The sequence below is a fragment of the Capsicum annuum genome, chromosome 2 (genome assembly GCF_002878395.1).
Source record: "Capsicum annuum cultivar UCD-10X-F1 chromosome 2, UCD10Xv1.1, whole genome shotgun sequence".
Classification (NCBI taxonomy): domain Eukaryota; kingdom Viridiplantae; phylum Streptophyta; class Magnoliopsida; order Solanales; family Solanaceae; genus Capsicum; species Capsicum annuum.
Genome location: NC_061112.1, coordinates 7,544,564 through 7,555,439, shown reverse-complemented (window position 1 = coordinate 7,555,439; position 10,876 = coordinate 7,544,564). Strand labels below are relative to the sequence as shown.

General features: G+C 29.7%; 2 long non-coding RNA genes across 2 annotated transcripts; one reads left to right on the top strand and one right to left on the bottom strand.

Annotated features, from left to right (window-relative positions):
* Positions 1 to 4,780: 4,780 nt before the first annotated feature.
* LOC124893728 lies at positions 4,781 to 9,086 on the bottom strand. The gene is made up of 4 exons (XR_007050870.1): positions 8,744 to 9,086; positions 8,315 to 8,442; positions 8,033 to 8,156; positions 4,781 to 5,669 (listed from the first exon to the last, which is right to left on the bottom strand). It is a non-coding gene; the product is annotated as an uncharacterized LOC124893728 (long non-coding RNA).
* LOC107860890 lies at positions 5,395 to 8,002 on the top strand. The gene is made up of 3 exons (XR_001671640.2): positions 5,395 to 5,507; positions 6,292 to 6,343; positions 7,339 to 8,002. It is a non-coding gene; the product is annotated as an uncharacterized LOC107860890 (long non-coding RNA).
* Positions 9,087 to 10,876: the final 1,790 nt, after the last annotated feature.

Here is a 10,876-nt window from a genome sequence, read left to right as displayed (position 1 = left end):
CTAAATCTCTTTAATACTTTATTAATATAGGTTTTCTGAGACAATCCCAACAATCCTTGTGATCTATCTCGAAATATTTCTATTCCAATCACATAGGATGCCTCACCCATATCTTTTATTTCAAAGTTATTAGAGAGATATTTCTTGGTATCATGCAACAAACCAAGATCATTAGTAGCTAGAAAGATGTCATCAACATACAAGACTAATATAATAAACTTACTCCCACTAACCTTTAGATATATACATCGATCAACAGTGTTTTCTTTAAATCCAAAGGTGACAATCGTTTCATTAAACATAAGACACCATTGTCGGGAAGCTTGCTTAAGTCCATATATTGACTTCTTAAGTTTACACACCACGTGTACCTTTTCTTTAATAGAAAACCCCTCAGGTTGATTCATACAAACTTCTTCCTCCAAATTTTCATTCAAAAAGGCTGTTTTCACATTCATTTGATGTAGCTCTATGTCATAATGAGCTACCAAGACCATTATAATTCTGAGTGAATATTTTCTAGAGACAGGTGAAAACTTCTCTTTATAGTCAATGCCATCTTTTTGAGTGAAACCTTTGGCAACAAGTCTGGCCTTGTGACGTTCGATGTTGCAGTTGAGTCGCGTTTGGTCTTAAAGACCTATTTATACCCAACTCTTTTGCAACCTTCGGGTAATTCAACAAGGTCCCAAACTTTATTCTGTTCCATAGATTTTAACTCATATTTCATAGCATTTATCCATTTATCAGAATTGTTGCTTTCAATGGCTTGTGAAAATGAATCTGGATCATCTTCAATTCCCAAATCAGTTTCTAATCCTAAATCAGTTTCTAACTCATGTAGATATACCAAGTAATCATCAGAAATAGAAAATCTTCTTTATCTTTGAGATCTTCTTGATGCTATTTCTGCTACTACAGGTTCATCAATTATAGCTTCATTGTGATTAGTAGGAACATTAATTTGTTGTTCTTGTTAATTACTTTATTGTACAATAGCTTCAGGAACAACAAATTTAAAAGAAGTACAGGGTAGAGAAATTCGCACCCTAACTTCTTTAATTTCTACATTACGTGGTTCTTTACTCCCACTAACTTCGTCAATGAACCTAAGCATTTTCAGTTTCAATTATTCTCGTACTATGATTAGGACAATAAAATCTATACCTCTTTGATTTTTCTGGATAACCAATGAAGAAACCACTGATTGTTCTTGAATCCGATTTCTTTTCTTGTGGATTGTATACTCTAAATTCTGTCGGGCAACCCCAAACATGTAGGTGCCTTAAACTAGGCTTCCTACCAGTCCACAATTCAAAAGGTGTCTTTGGAACTGTTTTACTAGGAATCTTATTTAGCAAGTAAACGACAGTCTTTAAAGCATACATCCATAACGAAGGAGGTAAAGATGAATTACTTACATACTCCTAACCATATCTATTGATGTACGATTACGCCTTTCTACCACACCATTTTGATGTGGTGTGCCAGGCATTGTGTATTGAGCACATATACCATGCTTTTTGAGAAATTTAGCAAATGGACCTGGTGTTGTCCACTTTCATCATATCTTCCATAATATTCACCACATATATCAGACCTGATTATTTTCACCTTTCTATCTAGTTGTCTTTCAACCTCAGTAATAAATACCTCTAAGGCATTAATCGCTTGAGATTTTTTATGCAACAAATAGATATATCCATAACGTAAAAAGTCATCAATAAAAGTGATAAAATATTTTTCTTTATTGAAAGATGTGATATCAAAAGGACCACATATATCAGTGTGTATAATTTCAAGAAGCTTTGTGTTTCTTGTGGATCCTTTCTTTATGTGTTTTATTTGTTTTTCTTTAATACAATCTACACAAATATTAAGATCAGTAAAATCTAAATCTGAAAGAATTTCATTCTTAACTAATCTTTTCAGTCTTTCTTTAGATATGTGACCTAAACGTTTATGCCACAAGTAAGCGGATTATTCATTCACCAAACTTCGTTTGATTCCAACATTATGATGCAGAGTTAAGAGTTTTTCGTCAAACAAATTATCAAGATTCAGTTTGTATAAGTTATCACAAAGAGTACCAGTACCAATGAGATAATTATGTTTAAACAAACTAAAACATCCATTACCGAAATTAAAGGAATAACCAATCTTATCCAACTTAGACAAAGAAACTAAATTTCTCGAAGAGAAGGAACATAAAAAGTTTCAACTAAATCTAAGTGACGTCGAGTATCGAGAATCAGACGATAAGTCCCGATAGCTTCAACTGGAGCCTTCACTCTATTCCCTATGTAAACAAGTCTTTCATTCTTGTTTATGGTTTGGATGGTAAAGAATTCCTGCATAGTATTAGAAACTTGAACAGTACAATCTGAGTCAATCCACCAAGTATGTCGCGCTCCATTTTCCTCGCGGAAAGTGGAATTCGACGTGACAAACTCTTTTTGAGATTGTTTTGAAAGGTGAGTGTGAAGAGTCGTCACCTAACGTATTAAGGTGCGTTAGGGCATCGGTCTAGGCTAACTACGAACCTATTTTGTCGTTTTGTCTTAGTTCACCAGAGTTCGGGTAAGGGTTCAAATTACCTCAAAAGGAAAGTGTTAGGCACCTTTCGAGGTCCACAAAGGTGGTTCTCGGCCGAATTCATACTTTATGTGGGGATTTTATGTGATCAAATAAAGTCTCTTATTTTATTAGTAATTTAACGTTTAGCTAAGTGATAAAGCAATTAACAAACGTTTATTTTAGCTATTAATCGTCTAAGTGATAAAATATATAAACAAGACAAGCGAGAAGAAAGAAGGAAAACAATTATAATAATAGAGACTGCTTATGTAATAACTAACTACCCCAAATAAACATGTAAAGTAAATAAAAAGACTAAAAGAAATCGTCCAGGTCAAATAAAAAAATATTTTGATCTAATTCGGATCAGAACCCAACTTATTTAATCATCATTCAACCCATCGGCCGAACTCTTAGACAAGTAACAATGTCATTAATCTTACCGCCAATATGTGTTGGGATCATCACTTCCGAATGACTACCCGTCCCACCCGACCTAAGCTGAATGTCAAGTCTAAGGGCGTTCTATGACAAGGATAAAACTAACGTCTTTTAGTAATACTTATCGTCCCACCTATCTTCCAAGAGGCATTAGACTTTACTATTTTGGATTTGTGTTCTAGACAAAAGTAAACCTATATTGCCTAGGACTCGAAGCGCGTAACACGTTGGACAACAAGTAGCACATAATAATCCCAAGTTAGCCTCTTGGTTAATTAATGTTCATTAGTGTGATTGACAAGCAAAGACGAATAATTACTTATTTTGATGTCATTAAACTATAGGCATGATATCTAAGTGTTCAACAATTGATAGCGTGAAAAGGACAAATGTGATTCGTGCGTGTAACAATGCATCGTCAAATTGTTAAAAGAGAGTGTCTAAAGTGTAGTAAATGTGTCAAGAAATTGTGCTCGTGAGATAAGTGTTATGAACTCATGAGAATATAAGAAATTAACCAAAATATAAAAAATGCATTAACATGCAAGGATGCAATGATGTATCTAGTCTAGTATTTGACATGTTAAGAATGCCTAAAATCTAACATTTTAACAGACTGAAAATTATGCAAATAGTGTAGAAATTTAATATTAAGATGCTATAATTTGTGTAATAACATGCTGAAAGTTAATTTAAGTCGCTGGAAATTGATATTAAACATGCTGAAGTTTGATTTATACCAAGCTGGAATTTGCTTTAATATGCCTAAATTGTGTTGACACATCTAAACAAGACATATTAAATAAGTTGTGCTTAACGTGAGAAAATACGTTAATATGCTTATGTCAAATCAACATGCTTAACATTCTAAAATACATAATGCTAAGTTAATATGCTCAAATTCGTATTAATATGAAAGACATATATTAAAATCATTTACGTGTAATTTTCAACATGGTAAAGACGTGTTAATATGCTGGAATTGAATCAAATTCGTTAATAAACAGGTTAACCATCGCATGTGTTAATAAATCCTATATTTGTGTGCCTAGATGATCCACGTAACACGTATTGCACATAAACCTAAGTTGTGCCTATGTATACCGTTCATAGAGTACGTAAATCCCCGCCCCCAAGGCAGTCTCCAAAATTATTATTACATCAATAAGAACAACTAGCTATAACGTATCCTGTCTAAACATCCCGGAAACTCTTCAGTTCCCCAATCCTGTAAGCATACGAAATAGCCAGGAGGCACGAAAGATGTACAAACATGATGTCCTAAACCGAAGCACAAGGAAAATGAAAGCACAGAAAACAAAGATATAGTAAGCAAGCGCAACATCATTGTTTCAATTTTATCCCTATAGATATGCTTTCTATGTTTTGCTATCACAAATAATAGGGATTAAAAAGATAATGCGACGATTAATGATTTATCAGTGAACAGTAAACAAGAGAGATAATAAACAGGTTGTTGGAATAAAGAATCCGTAGCAGAGAGAGATATTCCATTGAGCAGTAGTAAAGAAGTAATAGAAATAATAAGGCCAAGCTTGTAAGAAAAGTATTCAAGATGGTTCTTCTAAAATATATCATTGTCTCGTACCAAAATAGCTAGTGTTTTTCTTACAGGGAGTCTTATGTTTTTTTTTTTTCAGAACTGTCCCCTAATTTAAAAAGAAGAGTTGTTTATACAGTTGGAGGATTGTGGGTTAAAAGGAAAGAAAATACATGAATGTTAATTAGTAGCAACAGAGAAAGGAAAAAAGATATTCAAAAAATCAGTCCGAATCAATTAAGAAAGAGGAAAATAGTTGATGAAGCCAATCAATGAGGTTTTCCATAAATATGAAATCACACTTATAATATCAAATTTAGTCAAAGCAATAAAAAGGAAGACACCCGTTAAGTAAATCAATTATATTTTACAAATAATGTACTTACCACAAATAGGCGTATGAAACATGTCTGATGAGCTACTAATTACCGTAAGAGAATAAAATAAAATAAAAAGGCAGCTAATCTATCTATATATAATAAGAGAGGCAAAAACCTTATGTGTCAATACTAGAAAAATCCTATTTTAAAAAAATAAAAATCTATCTATAAATTTTTTTAAAAAAATAATTTAAAATAAAAAATCTATCTATATCTGCTATTAACTGCCCCTATATAAACTGCACGTTAACTACCCATAGAATAAATACACGCTTTTAAGCCTCTTTTGAAGCAACTGAAATACATTGTTGGGTTTCATTTTATGGCAAAAAAAAAACACAGAAAGACATAGGCCAAATGCAACTTCACAATCAGTGTGGTTGAACACATTGGCAATTTGTCATAGATGAATAAATATATAGCAACTGAAGCAACACCTTTTTAAATGTAATCGCAAAAACAAAATCCTTGCAGCAGCAACGGAATCAAAATGCATTTCAGAGACTGACATTGTCATCGTCATCTTCTTCGTTGCCGGTGTCGAGAAGGTATTATTTGGGCAGATTCAAAAGACGATTACGTTATGAACCTAATTTCAAACCACTTACTTCTCGCATTCTTGATTTTACTCGCAGAAGGCAACTCCACCAGATGTCGCTTTCGAATTACTCCTTTACTTTCATATTACTTGGCTCTGTTCGTATGATACACTGATAAAAAAAGATTAGATTAAAGATAGTCAAATGTGGCTATATCATAAGATGTACTGTATTATACTCTAATAAGTTTTATACTCTAATTTATATTATTTTCTCCATCATTTTAATTTTTTTTTAAAAATAATTTAATGAGTAAACAAAATATGCATTCAATTATAATTTGTTTCTCTATAATTATCCATATTTTTGTTGCGTTAATCTTCTTATCTTAAGTTTACATTATCTGCAACAATGAAGAAAAAAATCCTTCTTTTCTATAACTGCTCCTTCTTTATAGCAAAGGAAAAAATTCAGATTGTTTATATTAATTTTTAAAGGAGTAGTCATCGAGAAAAAGGGAAAAATTCAGATTGTTTATATTAATTTTTAAAGGAGTAGTCATCTAGAAAAAGGGAAAATTTTCAGATTGTTTATATTGAGTTAGAAAGTTCCATGAAAAGATGCATGAAACATTGAATACAAAATTATCATTATGTAAAACTTGGTGCGAAAAAAAATAATTAATACAGAACTTTAAAAGTTCAAACCCAATTATCAATGCTCTACAATTCATACAACAAAATCAGTTTTCATCTTTAGTATATGATAATGCATGTTTTATTTAATTATGCAGTTGAAGAAGAAATGCATGCAGATTCAAAGTTATTCTTTCTGATGAAAAAAAGGTATATTTTATATTTTTTATATTCTAAATCTTTTACTTTAATATTACAATATTCATAAATTTAAAAGTATGTAGGTTTATACACTGACCATGGTGTAGTTCTAAGAAGAATAAAATACAGATTTTTTAAATTGAAAAAGTGCATTGATCCTTTTTTCTCATTATTCTTCACTGAAGAGGCTGAAAACAGATAATTAATTAATTTTTCTATTATTAGTTTGAGCATATCAAATTAAAACTTGGTTAATCAAGATTGAAGCTGTGATTTTGAATGAATTGTAGTGATAATTTTATCTGAATTTGAATTAGTTCAAATAATCTCTCCAACATAATTTGCAAAATTTATTTATAAAATTAAAGCAGTATGATTAGCAGTATATGTGAGTTGAAGATAAATATTTTTTAAGTGCTTTATATTATCATAATTTTTACCATTTTAATATGACCACATAATTAAAGTCTTAATAAACAAAACTAGAAACAAAACATATGCAAATAAAATAAAATAGAGACAATTTGAGATTACATATTGAAATGAATTAGCTTAGAATGACAATATAAATAAGATTATATTTAAGATATACTATTGATAAGGTTAATCGACCAAAAAGTTTCAAATAATAGAATTAGAATTTCAAAATAACAAAAAGGATACAAAGTTGATTCAACGATTATTTAATTTATTTTCTTTAATTTAGTATATATTTTGTTAGCGGATAAACTATATTGGAAAACATAATAGCAATTGAAATTTATTTAAAGCACATACTATATAATTTATAACATTCGCTAGGATATTAAGTCATCTTACGCTTATCAAAAAATCACCACCTGAATATTAGGATTAAGTTAAAAAAACGTTTTAATAAGATCACATAATTAAATTCTTTAATATTATCCGCTCATCGCGCGGGTACGAATACTAGAAGTAGGATTAATATCATTACGAGTTTTATTATTACCTAACACAGTTTTACACTATGTAATCTATTACAGACTCTCATCAAGAACAATCTATCAGTTGTGGATCATCCCTAACAGAAATCAATGTTGATTCGACAGAAAAAGTATACCAGAAGAAGCAAATCTGGAGAGAAATTGCCAATGCAAAAATATGACGATGAATGTAATGACAAACAATCCACCAACAAGGTTCGCAAAGTGATTAAGTAGTAAAAAAAACATGAGTAGGAAAGTCCATGTTCAACTGTAATCTGCTAATTTTAATTTCAGTTTATTTTGTAACGAATACAAGATCTTTTAGTTATGAACCAGTACTATCTTAGATATTTGCATAATGTAATGAAAATATGTGTGGTTGTTTCGTGATTGTTTCACTCCAGAAACTAAAAAAAATTTCATGTACGACTAAAATAGAATGTCTTCACAATCCATTATATACAATTAGTTTCTTTGATAATACCTAAACACAAGTAATTTTTTAATTATATTTAACAACCAAGAGAAATAAATATTTTCATTGTTTATCACAGAAGAAATACCACCAAGAACATTCTCATTTTAGGCAAACTATAAGCACTTTCCAGCGACAAAATGAATATGTTATCATCCTACAAGAATCAAAACAGGATTAAGGAAAATCACAACATGGACAAAAAACTGATAAGTAAAAACGACATACAACTTTAATTAAAGGAAAGTAAACTGTCCAATCACAGATTAAGCATACCTGAATGTCTATGCCATGACAGGTAGAGACCATCGAACCTTTCCTTCTTAAAGCTAACAGCTACATGATTAATCTGGCAGCCCTTAGCATCGGCAGAACAGAAGCGTCTCCAGCATTCTCAAGGCTGCAACCATATCACCATTTCTATTTATTACTGGTAGAAGTATACATTGATAAGGAGAAAACTTAATGAGTACAAAACTCATTATTCAAAGACAAAGTAGAATTAACCCTAACAATTTCTACTTAGTGATTGCTAAGAAGATACATATGGTTGCTTACCTGTCCACAATATCATCAAAAGTCCATATAAGTGTTGTATCTGAGAAGTAAAGGTTACGTTTTCTCAAATGAGATCCAATCTTTAGTGCATGCTTGGGAATTGATAGCAACAACTCGAGGCATATCCACTGAAATCATTAATGAAGACCATCTTATCATTGAAGCACATCAATTTCAACAACCATAAGTGAAAACCTTAAAATGAAAGAGCAATTCTGGCAACTTAAACCAGAACATGCAGAAGAAGAAAAAACTCTTAACAGTTATCAACTCATATTTACTATATTTCAGAAGAAGTAGAAAGACTTATACCGATAGACCCCAAGCTCATGACATCATTGCACCCATACAACATAAAGAAATCAAGGATCTTCATTTTCTATATTTAATCTTTTTACAACTTCATGCAAAGCATATAAAAAAATTTACCTCAAATTTGAAGATTCAACAGAGACTATTCTTTCACGGAGATGATCTCTACAAGGCTGCTTAATCTGATGAGTCATTTTTACAAATATAAATCAATTTTTTTTCACACAGCTCTTGACAATCCACAATTCTTTAAACATCAATATCCGCTCAACACACATGCTTAAATTTCAGAAAAATAAAATAAGATGTTAAATTTTCCATCATCAAACAAGCTTAAAAGAATAAATGTTGAAATGAAACTTCAGATTGAGAAAATTGTTTCAGCGGAGAATACGAAGTGTTTTTTGGGAAGAAGAAATATGAGTTTTCTAGAAAAATACAGTACCTCACTTTCCTTTTTGTAATTTATTATTTTTAATTCTTTTGGTCCTTTTGAATTAGGATGATATATTGGACAACAAGTCCACAATACTACTTTCATATTTACAATATCAATTTAAATAAAATTAATAACGTAAATTCCTATATTTTTGAAGTGATATTATAGAAATCTCGAAATTTAATATAATTAATAAAAATTATAATATTATTTTATTTAATATACACAATTAGCTTTCGATACATCTAAATGATTTACATAATAACTCTTAATTTTTTCAATAACTTTATAAGTGTGACATTTTGTGTAAATATGTTAAGTTAAGATGTGTATTTATTTTATTTTAAATTGAATAGAACATTTTCAATAATTTTTAATTCTTTTTTATCAATTAATCTAATGTATTTTAATATGACACAATTTAAAAAATTTGAAAAGTTTTATAATTTTTTATCTTAATTAATTTATATGTATTTTATTTGTATATAAATCACTTCATTAAGGGCAAGAATTATATTTTAGAATTATTATATTAAGTATATGATTTATTTTTATAATATGTTTATGATAATTGTAAATTTTACCTATATCTTTTTATTAATTTACTCTTCCCTTTATATATAGACAAAACATATTGTTTGAAGAAAGATTAAAAAGTAATAAAAACTAAAATCTATATAAAATTTACTATATGTTAAGAATGCTTCAAAATGAAATTTGGTATAAAATATTTACAATATAAAATACAACGATATACACATACATTAATAATTGTTATAAAATAAGAAAGAATAAATAAGAAGAGTAGAGAGAATAGAGAGACCGATTCTTATTTCTTCTCTTGAGGGATAAGAGATCATTAGATTGTAAATACAATGAACAAAATTCCTCTATTTATAGGGAAAATTTATTCCTAGTTTTTTATTAATTTTTAAATTCTTATTTATTTACATGCCTCTTAATTTTAGAATAACTAATAATAAAGGTAGGGTTGTAAAAAATTGGTTAATTATCTCTTGCTCTTTTAAACGGCCAATTATTTTGAGGAATATTTTTTGAGCAAATATGTCTAACTATTTTGAGATAGAGGGAGTAATAATTTATCACTTGACATTGACAATTATTAGAATATATATGGAGATAAAAACTTTACCTGTGTAAATATATATAGTATATATAATTATTGGAGAGGCAAAATATTTTACACGTGCTAGGGAAGATTCAACCAAAAAGTGTTTGCTTCTTTTTGTCTTCCTATATATATATATATATATGGAGTGAGTATGTGTTTGTGGCAACGTTGTATTTTGCTGCGTTCACTCATGTTTAAGTTAGGATAAAACCATGTATAAAAAATTGTGATTATCCATCATAAATGCGTATAAATTTATATACCACCCTTGATTTTGTCAACTTAATCCAACCTAATTATAAATTTGAAGGATGAACCTGAGAATCTACGTACATAATTCTTTTTGTTGGAACCCTGTTAACTGCAAGGATAAGTGCGAAATAATCTATTAATAACAAGAGTATGAATAGATCAAAACTATAATGCAGGGCAAAATTGAGAGGTTTAGAATAATACATTAGTTAGTTTGGATTTTTGTTTCCTTAAATAAATGGTTAAAGAACCAAGAAGTTAGTGACCATTAATCGATTAATACACACTACTAGAAACAAATGTTTCCGACTGCAAATTAACAAAAAAATTGTGTTATAAAACATGAGTTTTTCACTTATTTGACATCGAACGAGCTCACCAGAAAAAAAAAAAATAACGAGAAACAAATCCTCATTGGAATATGAGA